The following is a 15,253-nucleotide window of genomic DNA, read 5'->3' as shown; positions in this document are numbered from 1 at the left end:
TAATTATTATGAGTCCTATTTCTGTATCTCTCTCCCACTCTCCCAACCGGTCGCGTCAGATGGCCGCCCACAAACAGCCAGGGTCTGCCTGCTGGGTTTCTCCCCGTTAGAAGGAAGTTTTTCCTTGCCGCTGTCGCACCAAATGCATGCTCCTGTGGGAACTGTTGGGTCTCTGTATATTATAGAGTGTGGTCTAGACCTACTCTTTTTGTAAAGTGTCCTGAGATAACTTCTGTTATGATTTGACACTAGAAATTGAAATGAGTTGAAATTGAATTGATAGCTGTTGAGAACTGGTCCTTTTAAATCATAAAGTACAAATACAGCAGCAACAATGTTTTAATGGAAAGGAAATGTGAGCTGTCACCAAAGATTTCACTTCTTCAGCAGGGCCTTTAGGAACTAGTTCATTGCTTTCAGTTTGCCTTTGAAACTCCGTAGAGGACTGACAAGGCTCTCAAGCAAATGGATTGTAACATGAGAGGAATTTAAATTAAAAAAAGAAATCAAGAACTCTTGTCTTGAGGTACACTTTTTCTCTCTGAATTCCCTCCTCTGGATTTCTCTCTTCTCCTTCCTTTTGCAACTTTCCGGAAGCCTCTGTGCGCTGTTGCGTCCAAAGTCAAGTTTGCAAAAAACAAGCGTGGGAACTAACCCGGTCCAACACAGCATCATCTGCAGCCTGTAATGATAGAACCTCAATGACATCATGTGTGTTTGAGTGTGGGGCTCTGGTAACAGTGCCGTGCATCTCCTCAAAATACCAGCGGCTAAGTGGAACACACAGGCTGAGCAATGGAAGTCAGATGCTCTCGGGCCCTTTCTTGGCGGCTGAAGTCGCCCCTTTCTCCTTTCGTCTGCTGATAGGTTCAGGAGACGCCGATTGAGGGGCCTCCCCCACTGTCTGATTTTACTGTATGGGAAATGCAGACCTCTGTAACAAAGTGGAATTGGATCTAAGCTGCCCCAGGCCACCGTGTTTGATCTGCACCATCTTCTGTACAGCTACCCACATCTTGACAAAGAAAAAAAAAAAAATAAGTACACAGCACATTCAGGATGTTATGGTATTTTGTTGTATAATAATCTGACGTCACGGGGGACGAAAACTATTTTCATATGTTGCTTGACATTACGAAAATGATTGGTCATGTATTCATACATTCATCCCCCTGTTATCTTCGTTATCGCTCATGTTTTTTTTGGGTTTTTTTTATATGAACTTCCTGTAAAACCGGTAACCAGGTTTGTATAATAAGTTTGTTTCTTTTGGTTTCATATTGTATACATTATCCTGCTGAGTACTTGCATCTGTGTTGCATTCCTGCAGTGCAAAGAGAATTGCAATTTCGAACCCAGCAGCTGAAATCTGATACAATGCCTGGATTTAATGGAGCTTTTATATGACTCTTGAGATCATCCTGTTGTGAACAACATGCTCTTCATGTGAATTGCAAGAATAATTGTAGGTGGGGAATGTTTGATCAGGTCTGACTGAGGTCAATCATTGTGCCACAATGGAGCAGAGATCAAAGACAGGAGAGGGGGAAAAAAACTCCTATGCTTGTAGGTAGTATAGCAGTTAAACTGGAAGTATGAAACACACCCACGCACATTCAGTTTCCCAGCTAGTGTGGGATGATCCCTAAAGATGTGAAACTCAAACCATGTTGTGTGTTTGACCTTAGATAATGGATAAGTGGGGAGTGCAGAGCAAAAGAAAACGTCATTGTAATTGCACTAAATCCGGCAACATTTTAAAATGCAACATGTTAATACTGCTTTCGGTTCCACTAATTGCTTGAAAATGTGTCTCGTTAAACAGAAAAGACATTGCTCAGATATATCAACAGCTGATAAATGTTTAAGACATATTTTCATTGTTGCACGGTATACATTTTGTGCTTACATCAGTCATTCCAGAAAATCCTTGGAGTTTGAGTGTGAGCTGTAAAGTGCTTCACTTCCTTTAAAAAAAAACATTAGCATAGAAAAAAACAAAACAAAAACAGATGCAACTAGAAATTAGAGAGAGAGAGAGAGCATACTGTAATTTCACAGACTGAACAATCTCTGAAATGTATTACAATACGTAGATTATTTGATTGATTGTTTAGATAGTTTTTTTTTAAATCCAGATCTGCATATGAGTACACTGTACTTTCACAACACAGTAGAGTAGTTCATGTTAGGAAAACATATCAAAAATGTCTCGCAATGTTAGGACATTCCTGAATCCAAACACTGATCCAAATCCAGACCAATAACAAATCACCTGGCCGATTGCTTATCTCTCTGTATTCTAGCTAGACCCCTTAGAGGAGTGTTTGCGGTTTTCATTGAGTTTGTGATTGCAGTGTGTGTGTGTCTGTGTCTGTGTGTATGTGTGTGTGTGTGTGTGTGTGTGTGGACGGAGCAGGGGGAGATGATATGGATGTTGATGCTGTGGTAAATGCAGCCGCATTTAAATGTCTTAACAAAACACCAAAAAAATGTTTTGTTGCAGTCTTTATGGATATTACAGTTCACATTCAAGTTTGATGAAAACAAACCACAATTTTCCATTCTCTGTTTGTTTGCATTACAGTCCTTTGATATTGTATTCATTAATAATAGCCGAATTTTTTTATTTATTTATTTAAGTTTTAGTTATAAATAAGCCTATTTAACGTTTATTTCCGCCACTACAACCTTCCTTGTGGCTCTTTTAAATCTCATCTGCGCTGTGTTTCAACTGCCTTTTCAGAGAGACAGAGAATCTTAACCCTACAAACTGACGGTCACAAATAGCTTGAAATGGAGGTGTAAACCCTTAGTAAATCTGGTGTTACTTAAGCCCGAGTCACACCAGGCCGATAATCGGCCGTTGGACAGTCTGGCGAGGTCAGTGACTCGAGTCTGTTCGGTGTGTCCCGTGCCGTCGTCCGTCTGAGGGGCTGTCAGCGTTCATTTTGGCCGACCTGACATGTTCAGTCGGAGGCAGGGCAGTCGGGACTCACCCGGAAATGACGAGCGGAATGAGGTGACTAGAGTCTCTCAAAATCTGACGAAAATCTTTTAAATTGACCTTTGTTGAGCTGAAATGAAGACAGATTCCGCAACTGCATGGCCTATTTCTCGCATAAAATGTCTTCAGAAACATGTTTCAGTGAACTATTTTAGTACAATATGAGATCGTATTCTGAACGAGCCGCCATGACAGTCTGGCTTTGAATTTCCGGAGAAAACAAACCCATGTGACGCGTTCGTCCAATCAGCTGCCGGTTTTCATTTTTTGGGGAACAATACAGATTGTGCTGTTATGGAGACGTATTACGTCTCATCTCTTTGGTGTGTTCTGTGGCACTTTTTGGACCAACACGGTGACACTGATCAGTCCGTCTGGCTTTTCTGCCGACGGTTGGCCGTCTGGTTGGTGTGTAACGGCTATAAAAGTATCAGCTAGTGGGTAATCTGTCCTAATGTTAGCACATTCCAAATATAAGCGTTGTTAGCCTAGCTTATTAGCTTCCATTTCACATGTGAGTAGCAAACTTAACAGCAGAATGGGTCCTTCATTTTGTAGTACTATAAGCAACGCAACGTGGCCTTATTAAATGAAGTGGGAAAAAAACCTTTTATCAACGTTCGTCGGCTATACAGAAGTGTCTATTTTCTTTAGCAAAATGTGCTAAGAATTCAAATTTCATTTCAACTAGTGGTGTAGTCTACGTGATACGCAGGTATACGCAGTATATCCACTAAGAAAGCTCAAGGAAGCTTCCATAAACCCACTTAAAAATGTTCAATGACACGTAACAACATACTTTCCATCATATTTGTCTTACATCATACATTATCTTTGCATAGGCTAAATAAAGGTATTTCCACAGTAGATTGGTTGATAAAAGTGTATTAGAATGCAGGAAATTAAGTCTTTGACGCTCAAAAGAGGACACTCAGACCCCCCAGTATGATATTGGAATACCTGGAATACCCAGTGAACAGCTTGTAGCAGTATTGCAAGTACCTTCTCTCATTTATTGTTGACCATAGCTATGTCTCATTCTGTTCAGAACGCTGTCCCGTAAAACTTAGCCAACAAAACATCAACTAAACTAGAATGGTCTTTGTTTTATTAAGTAAAGCCAGAAAGACAAAGAAGGTAATCATTTCATTGTCATTTCGCAAGTGCCCCACAGGAAACCAAACGCACGTCAAGACAGTGGATGACAAAGAAACTGAGCGGCTGTTTCATGTTAACACTAAATAATCATAAAAAAAACATTATTATTTATTAGAGGTTTCACTGTGCCAAGTATGATTAGTTGTTTCTCTTCTGTAGGAGATTCAGTTTTACCAGACCACCATTGAATACTCTCTCTCTCTCTCTCTCTCTCTCTCTCTCTCTCTCTCTCTCTCTCTCTCTCTCTCTCTCTCTCTCTGCCTCACTCACACACCTCCTAGCTCTCTCTATCCACCCACTGGATGGGAGTATACACAATTTCTGTATCACATTTACTGCTGTGGTTTGCTTAACCATTTTTATGTAAGATTTATGTGCTGATCGTACGGCCTGGTAATTGATTTGCTCTCTTGCTTTTTACAGTTTTACAGATTTGGAATTAAGCAGTTCAATAATTCCGTACATTCCCATCCCACTCTTTTTTAGTCTACAAACTACAAGACATCATAACATTTGATTCTATAAGTGGAAATTCTTTTGTTACTCAAAATGTAAACCAAGAAACACATTCAGTATTTTTTGGGCTTTGTCAAGTACGCCATACTAGAAAGGAGAAGAAAAGAGTGCAGCACATGGTCCAAATGCTACGCTTTTTCTCTACTTCCTTCCTCATGATGCATAATCTTGTACCTCCCTTTCACATCCGTTTGCCCCCTTCCACTGGAACCAGAAAATCAATCTGCAGCATACACGTTGTCAAACAATGATGTAGACCCTGGTCTACCCCATCCGTGGGGCCAGACGTGATTGAGTCAAGATCTGGTCTGGGCTGTTTGAAATACGGTCTCAATTACTCAGTGCAGGGCTCCCACAAACCCCTAGCCTTATACACACATACGAGCACACACATGCATGCACTCACATCCCCATTTTACCCGTTAAATTAAAGTCAGATCACTATCACTGCATCCCAAATGTGCTTTTCAGTAAATACAGCTCTGTTTCCTCAGCCAGTCGGTTCACATCCCCCACTGGGAGGCCCCTTCAGAAGCCTGCTTTGCAATCTCCACGCTATGTACTAATTGACCGAGCCCGTTGGAGGTGAGGTGAGGTGGATGGAGATGGAGATGGCGACGCATGGCAGTCATATGTGACTGAGGCCACTGAGAGAGTCTGATGTGGGAACCATTAGCGCACAGTGTCGGTAGAAGCATAGAGGCACATGCGGGGTGTGCAGCTTGAACAAATAAGGCCCTCTGTGTTTTGGAGTGAATAACCCTGCTGCCTTATTACCAGTTTGAAGTGTGGTTTGCTGGCGATGACATCAATGACAAACAGAGCGCTCTGGTTTCCTCTTCAGGGATGGAAACTGCTGCTTTGAACTTCAACAACTTCTCCATTCATTCCTTATGGATGTAGATGATATAGGATCTTAGTCCTGCAGTATAGCATGACTTTTAAATTGCATTAAAATAATACAAATAAAAATGTTATTTTATGTTTTAGAGGTTGCGTTGAAATCCTAGAAAAATATGTAAATAATTATGGACAAAGCTTCCGCGTCTGAAAAGGGAAGCCAATGCGGAAGTGCTTAAACCTGATTTCTATCTAATTTCCAGTAGGGGACGACTCCACTGGTTGCAAAAAGGATCCGACAAAAAAGTAAATATTTTCATATTTCATAATAAGTGACTCTTTTTGAATGCAGCATGATGTACATGTTCCCATTTATTTGAAATAGACGATAAAACAGAGTAAGCTTTAGGGGCGTGGACTTGTCACTGATGATAGAGGCTTAGCAATGCTAACCATGGCACTGTGTACATTAAAATAGCCTGGAACTTGTTTTTGGGTGTTGTCCTTCTCAATGTGTGTTTTCACCTTATCAAAAAAGATTGGAATAGCAATTAAATATGGCTATTCCCTGCAAAAGTTAACATGGATTGGCCTATTCTACAACAGTTTTAGTCAAATTGGTCCAAACCAGATGATAGAAACGCACCTAATTTGCATTTATTTTTTGCGGCATTTCAAAAGTTTGCTTAAAATTCGCGTTACGATTGAATGGAAACACCATTATGGAAACACACTGACATGCAAAAAAAGTTGTGATTAAAAGAGCTTATGGTGTTTATGGTATTGCAGGACATTGCAGAAACGGTACATAAAATGTGACATTTTGACCTGATAACCTTTCTCTAAAAAACAAAACAAAAAAACAACATATTTGTCAAAATGTCCAAATGCTACAACACAGTAAAACACAGCTAAACTCTCCGACTTAGGGACATGTAAACTGCTAACTGCTGACTAACTCCTAAGCCAACTTCCTGATCAGAAATGTTCTTTTTACATTCAACACATAGAACACTTTCTTAGTATTAACTCCACTTTGTTAAGGGGACCTGACCATGCAATGTCAGAGTAACTCTCCTTAATTTTGACATTTACTTGTGCAACAATCATCTATTATTGTTCAGCGGAAACAGTGCCACGTGATGCTCATACGTTTCTATGATGCAGTGGAATGTGAATCATTTTAAAAGTCCAATCCAAATCATGTTTTACCCTCCAGTCTTGCTCGAATGCCTAATATAGCATCAGATGGAACAGACTGTTCTCTGAACAATGGAGCCGTAGAGCTACACAAATTACCTTGATAGTATAAATACCACTGAACGCCATAGTATTGATCGTCAGGAATGATTGAGTGAATGACTGACGAATGTATTAGAGGTGAAATTGCAAACCCATTTCGATGTAATTGCTTGAAAGTTTTGTCCGAGTCATACGGTACTGGTTACAGTACTCGGTATGTAAATACAGTCCAGTGGTACGCTGAGCTGTCTTATGCAACCTGCTCCAGTGTTCAAAGGCTGCTGAGTGCCCTCTCCTGCTTTGTCAGGCTCACACAAGGGTTTATCAAGTGTAGGGTGGGAAGGCATGACGCTGGAGGACTTTGGAAGTGTGTGCTTGTGTGTGTATGCAGCAGGTTTGCGTCTCCGTGTGCGTGTGTATTCATCTGTGTATTGGTTTGTGTGTGAGATGTGTCTGTAACCCCAGTGCGCATGCCTGTGTTTGCATATGATTACATGTGTTCACTTGTGCCCCGACGTGCGTGCACGCGTGTCTTTTGATCTGTTTTTCCCATTCAGGGACTTTGCCCTCTGAAAGGTGTGCCAGCCAGTCAGCTGAGAGAGAGGAAAACAAGATCTGAAGCAGGCCGTGGTGTTAAAACTGGGACAAAGACGATAGGGAAAAGCAGGGGGGAGCGCCAGAGAATGACAGACGGCGGTGACTGTAGAAAAGCGGCGCCGGAGTGCGGAGCGTGTTGCTTTGAACCTTGTTCCAGATGTTTGTGCATTGCAAATAGCGCAAACATAACAACGCAGGCACAAGCAGGATTAGGCTAGCATTTACAGGTGTTTTAATGCCCAGGTAACTTTTATTCACCGTCCCTGTGATCTCAATCACTGACTCACTTTTTTTTTTTTTTTTTTAGAATGTAGTGTGTGATTCTTTTAACTGTCCAGAAGAATCAAAGGTAATTTGAAGGGAAACCCTGATGTACTACATTCACTACAGGCCAAGTTAGAGTCCCAGACTGAAAAGTCCACGTCGGGATTGAACTGACATCTTGTGGCTCCGCTGCATTGATTAGATGGCTGTAACAGCAGATCGAAAAGTGACTGCCTGGCAGGTGGACTAACTGCCCCGCCACCCACGCTGTTGACAAGGCAGGGCGCCTGATGACGTTGCCATGCGGTAAAGTACAAACAGGAACGACACTGACCGACGCGAGCACTCTTTGAACTCCAGATGAATTGCGGGTCTATCAGCAGCTGTTCCGAATGACCTTACCCCACAAAAATCAATCGGGACAAACATACTGGGAAGGGCTGGGCGTGTGTCGGTCTTTTTGCATGTGGGCTGGTCCAATGTCTTATGTACAGTGGTGATGCAGTTTTCCAGAAAGTCTTTTGATGTTTTCTCATATTGTCATAGTTCACCATAGTCCTTCTGTCCCATTTCTGAGCCACTTTTTTCCACTGACCCAAGTTCAACAGATTAGACTAGTGGACTCGACCCAATGGAAAACCAGCAAAACACACACACACACACACACACACACACACACACACACACACACACACACACACACACACTAAGTGTCAAGGTGTTCTTTTCAATGATTGAAAGGTGTCATTGCACTTGTTAACCTCTCAGTTCCATCCACATGTATGTATGTATGTATGTATGTAGAAAGCCAATACCAGACAGTAGAAGAAAGGGTGGCGTGGCTTAAGAAGCATCAGGCAGGGCCTACATACAGTACAGTATAGCACTCCACTTGTCTGCCAGGTTGCCACACCCTTCTGGGCACTGGGCAGGGCACACTGACTGACTGACTGGCTGTCTGACTTGGCTGGTTGGCATTATTACCTCAGTTGGCAAAGCCTCACTAGGTTTTTGCCGTTGTTTTCATGCCCGTCTCTCTTTCTGTCATATTGTGTCTCTCTGCCTGCCTGTTGCCCCGGTGCATGCAAATGTGGGCCGAGGTATGCGTTGGTTATCTCCTTCTGGAAAAGCAGTGCCCTTGTTGCTTCATATAGCCTGGCTCTAGTGACCAGCCATTGATAAGGCTAATGTCTCCCGATAGCTACCGAGCTTTCAAGTCCCGTCACAAAACAGCCGGCTCCCTTTTATGTTGTTTTCCCAAGCCAAGGACAGACAGGCCTCCCTACAGCACCGAGCTGGCTAATCAGTAATCACTAACTTGCTGAGCCCAGCACTCCCGTTCAGACGGGTGGCTTTTTGTTACCCTTTTTTTCTTCGTCATATTCTTCCTTTGCTTCGTCTACTTCTTTCTTTCCTCCTTTTTCTTCTCCTACACGCTATTCTTTTTATTTTCTTCTTCTCAGACTTCTCAGACTCTTCTTCCCTGTAGTCTGAAGCTTTGGATGATAACGTTATTCTTCTGCGTGGTTGGGTAAAATGGACGGACCACCGTGTCTTTCTTTTTCTTTCTTTGTTTCTTTATGTCTTTCTTTCTGTACTCGCTTTTCTAGTCTACTTGTTTCTTCCCTCCCTGTCACCCTCCCTCCCTCCTTCTCTGTCGTTTCTTCTCTGCTTCTTCTGCTCATCTTCTCTCCCGTCATTCGTGCCCGGCCGCAGAACAAATGCCGCCCCCTCTTAGCCTGCTAATGAATCAGGATACAGAAGGGGGGATCAGGAGGTCTGGGGCCATAACTGTGCCACAGACACATGGCGTTATATTAAAACATTAGTACCACTATATGACTTTATTTAGGACTTGCCAAAGAAAATTGATTAGGTGACAGAGATGGAACAAAAGAGGAATCATCCTCGGCCACCCTGACTGGGCTCCTCCTTTCAGAGCCAACAGCAGCAGCTCCTCTCCAAACCTTTGCTGAGAGGGGATCTGGCCGTGCTTGGCCTCTTGTTCAAAGACACAGCCTCCCCTGTCCCTCCGTTCAGTCCCACAGTCTGTAAAGTCAGTCCAATTAGCTCTACATAGTTTGTAGTCCTCACCTGCACCGCCAAGCTGTACTGTGCGCATTCATTCATTTGTAAGCATTTAAATATGTTTCCAAATTGGTAACTACAGTATGATGTAGATAATCACCCAACTGACTGAAACAGAATCACTGCATGTAGTTACCTTCTCATTCTGTCTCTCTACGTCTCTCTTTCTCTCTCTCTCTGGCTCAATCATAAGTAGGGCTGGGTTACAATAATCAATTCTCTTTGTTTGCTGTACAATTTACAGTATATTTTCCCTTAAAATCTCTCTTATATCCAAGCAAAATTGGTGTGTGTGTGTGTGTGTGTGTGTGTGTGTGTGTGTGTGTGTGTGTGTGTGTGTGTGTGTGTGTGTGTGTGTGTGTGTGTGTGTGTAAAGATGTGTAAAGCTCACACGTGTGCAAGTTGCATATTGGACCACGGTTGGCTTCCAAACGAGTTGTGATGTCACAAAATCATCCTGTAGGCCAAACTGAGAGTGAAGTTTTTCCGTCTTCAGCAGATCAGTTTGAGAACAGCCTTCCACTGTCAAACTCTGCAAATGCAATTCTGCATGGTAAAGGTGAAACATCCGAGTAACAATTTGCAAAACACATTTCTGAGTGGAGGGGGGAAAAAATAGTTTTCCTGACACAGCATAAATAAAGAGTCAATTTTATTTTAGTGAGTAGTTCACGCAGTGGCCACGAAGCTTGAGCGTTCTACAGTGCCGGATGTGCTTGGTATATAATATGATGCTGTTCAACATAGAGCACGCACTGTATCATATATGTAAATCTTCGAGAGCCATGATGTCTATTCCCTTGCGCCTCTGCGGCAGAAAACAGTGGAGGGTTATGTACTGATGTTCAAGGAATGTGTGTAGTTGGGTTGTGTCCTCTTTGCTGCTTCACTCTTCAAATGAGCATACAGATCACCTCCTATTTCTTCAACGGCTCTCTTGTTCTTCATAAATTAATGTTCCATAACTGGCAGCACCCCTCAAACCTTTTATCTTTGTGATCCCATCCCGTCATGTAAAAGAAAGTGGCAATATCGTTAGATACTTCAGTGACATTATCTCAACTGTTTTGCGGTATTATCTATGTTATACGTTTATGCTTATATAAATCTCAAAACGGATTTCCTGAGGTTACCAAGTTATCTGATATAATTCTTTGGTGCCATCCTAACAAGTTTTACTATAAAATAATAATGTACATCACCTGTGTTTGTGATGGTGACTCTGTTATTATTATTAATAATAATAATAATAATAATAATAATAATAATAATAGCGAATAACTTTCATGAGCTAATCGTCGGTTAAAATCCTTTTGTTAAATCGTATAATTAACAGAAACTTGAAAAACAAACTAGCCACCTGCTATTACAGAGGTATGATATGTTCACACGACTTACAGTATATATTTTTCAGCAGTGAGGGTTCACGGGTTGACCCTACTGCTAACCCACTAACTAGTTCACCAGCTGGCCCTGTGGCATTGTGGGTAGAGGAAATGACCTCAGGGATGAGGAACGTGTTATCGGTTCTGTCCAGGACATCCTTCATACAGTACAGTGGTGCAGCAGACAGACAGACGGACAGACGGACAGACAGACAGATGGAGAACAGACAGAATAAGTGGACAGTGTGCAGGCACAGTCGTAGGAAAGCACCACCACTGTTGCTGTTTGTCTGCCTGCCTGCCTGCCTGTCTGTCTGTCTGTCTGTCTGTCTGTCTGTCTCGTCCGCCTGCCTGTCTTTCTCTTTTACACATACACATACTGACACACTATTTCACTATGCAATCAAGTGCAACCACTTTAAGAACAGTATTATGTAATAATTTTGTTCATTTAAGTTATGGTAAAAATACAATGGTTTTATTTGCAAATGTTTCAGTAGCACATAAGTACAAATAGAGCCGTGTGCAAGAGATGCACAAGTGCTTACTATGACACTAAGGGAACGTTATCTGGCCAAGATTATCCCTTCATCAGCATAAATGTTTTCCCATGTCAGGTAGTGACAGTTTTACATTATGACTTTATAAGTCAGTTGTTTGGATAAGTTGAGAGTAATGTAATTGAATTGTTAGTGAATCTGCTAGTAAGTCTGCACACATGACACTTCAGAGATTAAGTATTGTACGTGTGTACTGTATGTATGTACTCTGTTTTCAATGTGATGTCTGTTGTGTGTGGTATTTATGCATGTCTTATATTGTATTGCAGTGTGTCATTTTCTAAATGGGATTTCAGTGTTTGAACATATGTATTTAAGGTATGGACACACGATCTGGAATTGGGGGTTTTGATGAACGTACTGTACGTCTTGTGGGATATTTAGAAATAAAAAAAAAAATCGATGACAGAACATGCATCTTATGCAGCAATGATGAGACAGATCTGGCATAGACATGGAACTGGTTTGTGTGGCTCAAGGTGCATTTCATCTTGGGAACCTCTGCTTTATGGTATGATTCATCAAATTCCAAAATACCTCAGGACATGCAAATACCTGTGCCAACTCCTCATCCAACTGGGGTTTGAAAAGGGTGAGTAAGTTGAGGTGATAGCAACACCGTATTCCTTGAAAGATAGTTTTCTCAGATCTTTTAGCTAGACTTAATCCGTAATTCAAACATTAGGAGCACAAACAGGACACATTAGACTCTTCCAGGCATTGCTTGTGTGTGGTTGTGAGTGTGTTTCACATTGTATTAAATTATGCACAGACATTTGTGTTGTTTAGTAGGTTCTCGTGGCCCATTCTGCCCTGACACCATCCTCTGCCCCCCTCCCCCCTCGACTGCCTCCACTGCTGGGTAACCAGACCCAGATGGTACCTGGTACAGACACCAGCAGCTTGGTTTTAGCCTTTTGTGAATCAGACGCTGCAATCAGTAGCCAGGAAACCCAGAAGTTAGGTGTGGGCCTTAATGAGGCCATTCGGGGGTGAACAGCGGCTTAGGAAAGGACAGGAGGGAGGGGGGCGCTAAATGAAACGCTAGTTTAGTTGGACTCTTGTTTTTCCCAACAATTTACTATAAACTCAAATATGGAACGCACGCTATTGACGGAAACATTTTGTGTGTGTGTTTGTGTGTGTGTGGGGGGGGGGTTAACAGGGAACATCCCAGTCTGCCTATCATATATTAGAACTTCGCGATCCAATATCCGGCCTGGCCAGTGATACTGTTGAGGCACTGCACTTTGGCCATTAGTATTACTTTACATGGTTAATCTCAATGCCATACTGTCCCAACTGAGAAATAGAGATGACTTTGACTGAGATGACTGAGTTTTTTTGTCTATGCATGCACACATGGGTGTGTGTGGATTTAAAAAAATGAAAAAAAAAAAAAAGGTGTGAGGAAGAAATGTGGTATTGTGCATGCTGGAGGTAGGTGGCAGACAGTGTGTGCATGAAGATGGATGGGAACACCGGGTTTTGGGAAGCAGGAATGTCAGACAGACATTAAAGACATATGATATGAAACCCCACTGTGCTTCACCCTTCTCCCCCCCCTTCCCTGTGATATTAACTGCGGTCCCGCCAGGACCCCACATTCCCAAGAGCTCTCGAGTAAAGAAACACCAGGAACAGGCGCGTTATCCATAAAATACACGTTAACCGATGACTAGTTGCTCTTTGCTTTTCAAAAGTTTCACACGGCTCTTTTATAGGCTTGCTTGCATGACACTGGAAGGTTTCACTGCTTCTTGACACAGACATGAATTGCTCACAGGTAATGTCATCACAAATGAAAGAAGCATTGATGACTTATATCTGAACTAGTGTGTTTTGAATTACAGAAACCGTTGCCTACCAGTGCTTGTTTAGCACATATATTCAGGTCTGAAACATAGCAATGGGGCTTTTTTCTTTTTCTTTTTTTAACTCGCTTTTCCACTTTGAAGTATTCACGTGCTTTTTTTTACACTGATAAGCACCCACCTTTCCCTAGCATGGTCGACGTGGAGTGGTCATGCCACTGCAAACACTGGTGTAAAAGCGTGCCAACGGAAATAACACCATCCGTCTCTCCTCTCTTCTCCTCTCTCCACCCGAGCTGATAAGATTAGGCCACCGTGTGCCTGTATCAACTCTGGTCCAGTCTCGTGCTTTGAAGGACCTAATTAAAGTATTAAATTAAACCTCTATTAAAGTGCTCATTTTATGCTTTTTTGGTTTTTTCCCCTTTCCTTTATTGTGTTATATATATTTTTTTGTGCACGTTATAGGCTTCCAAAGTGAAAAAGCCCAAAGTCCACCCCAAAGGGACTTACCATCTCCAACATAAAACACTGTTCACAAACTGCTCCAAACAGCTCTATTGTAGTCCAGCCTTTACTAAAAAAAAACTATAATGCTCGCCTAGCTGCTAGCGTGGCACGCCCTCATACTCTGCTTCTGACTGGCTAGTAGTCCTTACCTAGCTACTGCGCATGTGTGTCTCCCAACAAAGATGGAACAGAAGTGCGATGCCTCACTCTGTAGCTAAAACAGAGAGCGCAATAAACAGGGTGAAAAGAGGAGCTGCAGCAATGTGCAGTACAACAAAAAATATGGTGTTTTTCGAAAATTAAACCATGTAAACCTATTCTGACATAACCTCAAAATACAATTATGAACCTGAAAATTAGCATAAGATGAGCACTTTAAACAAGTTTTGCTTGTTGGCCATTTAACATGTCATAGGTTTGAAACAACTACCAGCAACCACACCCTAAAGCCAAGTTTTAATATGGTTGAATTGGCAACTTTTCGGTCTTGGTTTCTTAGGAACCATAGTCTCATAAATTCCCTTCACACATGTCCTGGCCCATCATGCATAGATAATTTCAAATGAATGAAAATTCTGTTTCCTTTTGAGTAATTTCATACAGAATAAATCACGTAGTAAATTTCCCCCACCTACTTTGCCTTAGCCCCCAACATTTTTTATTGGTAGCAGGAGCCTTTGATACTCTGTAGGTTTGTTTTTAAAAAGTTGAGAGTTTGCAGAATTGAGTACTGTCAAACTATGTAAACAGAAAATGCCATCCTTTTTATTAAAACCATAAAGGTTAAGGAGAATGAGGTTTTGCTCTTAAATGCCCAGAAAGTGAAAACACAAGGTGTGACCTGACAGTAACCAGGACATGAAAGTATGTACAGTAATTTAAAGTCAAAGAACAGAAAGAAAGAAACCAAAGCTGCAGTTCAAATGACATGCTCTACATCTCTAAGTGTGAAGTGGTGGGAATGCTTTGTGTGTGGAACAGACAGAGGTATTCCCCCCCCCCCCATGATTAAATAGATTGTGATGCTCAAAGTTCTAAAAACGTCCCTGTATTGTATGGTATGAGCTCAGGTTTCTCTTAGCTTTTTTCCTGTTTTGCATTAGGTAATTTTCACACTTTAACACCTCAACTTGGTCTAAACCTCATCTACCACTGGTCTGAATGAACACATCCTGGACACTACTGTGTGTTGGTTTGTTGGCTGGTTGATCTGTGGTTAACTCTTTCACAGCTGGCGTACACACACACACACACACACACGCACACACACAC

Source organism: Perca fluviatilis, chromosome 8 (genome assembly GCF_010015445.1).
Source record: "Perca fluviatilis chromosome 8, GENO_Pfluv_1.0, whole genome shotgun sequence".
Lineage (NCBI taxonomy): Eukaryota > Metazoa > Chordata > Actinopteri > Perciformes > Percidae > Perca > Perca fluviatilis.
The sequence above is the reverse complement of the archived record's forward strand: the minus strand, read 5'-3'. Positions refer to the sequence as shown.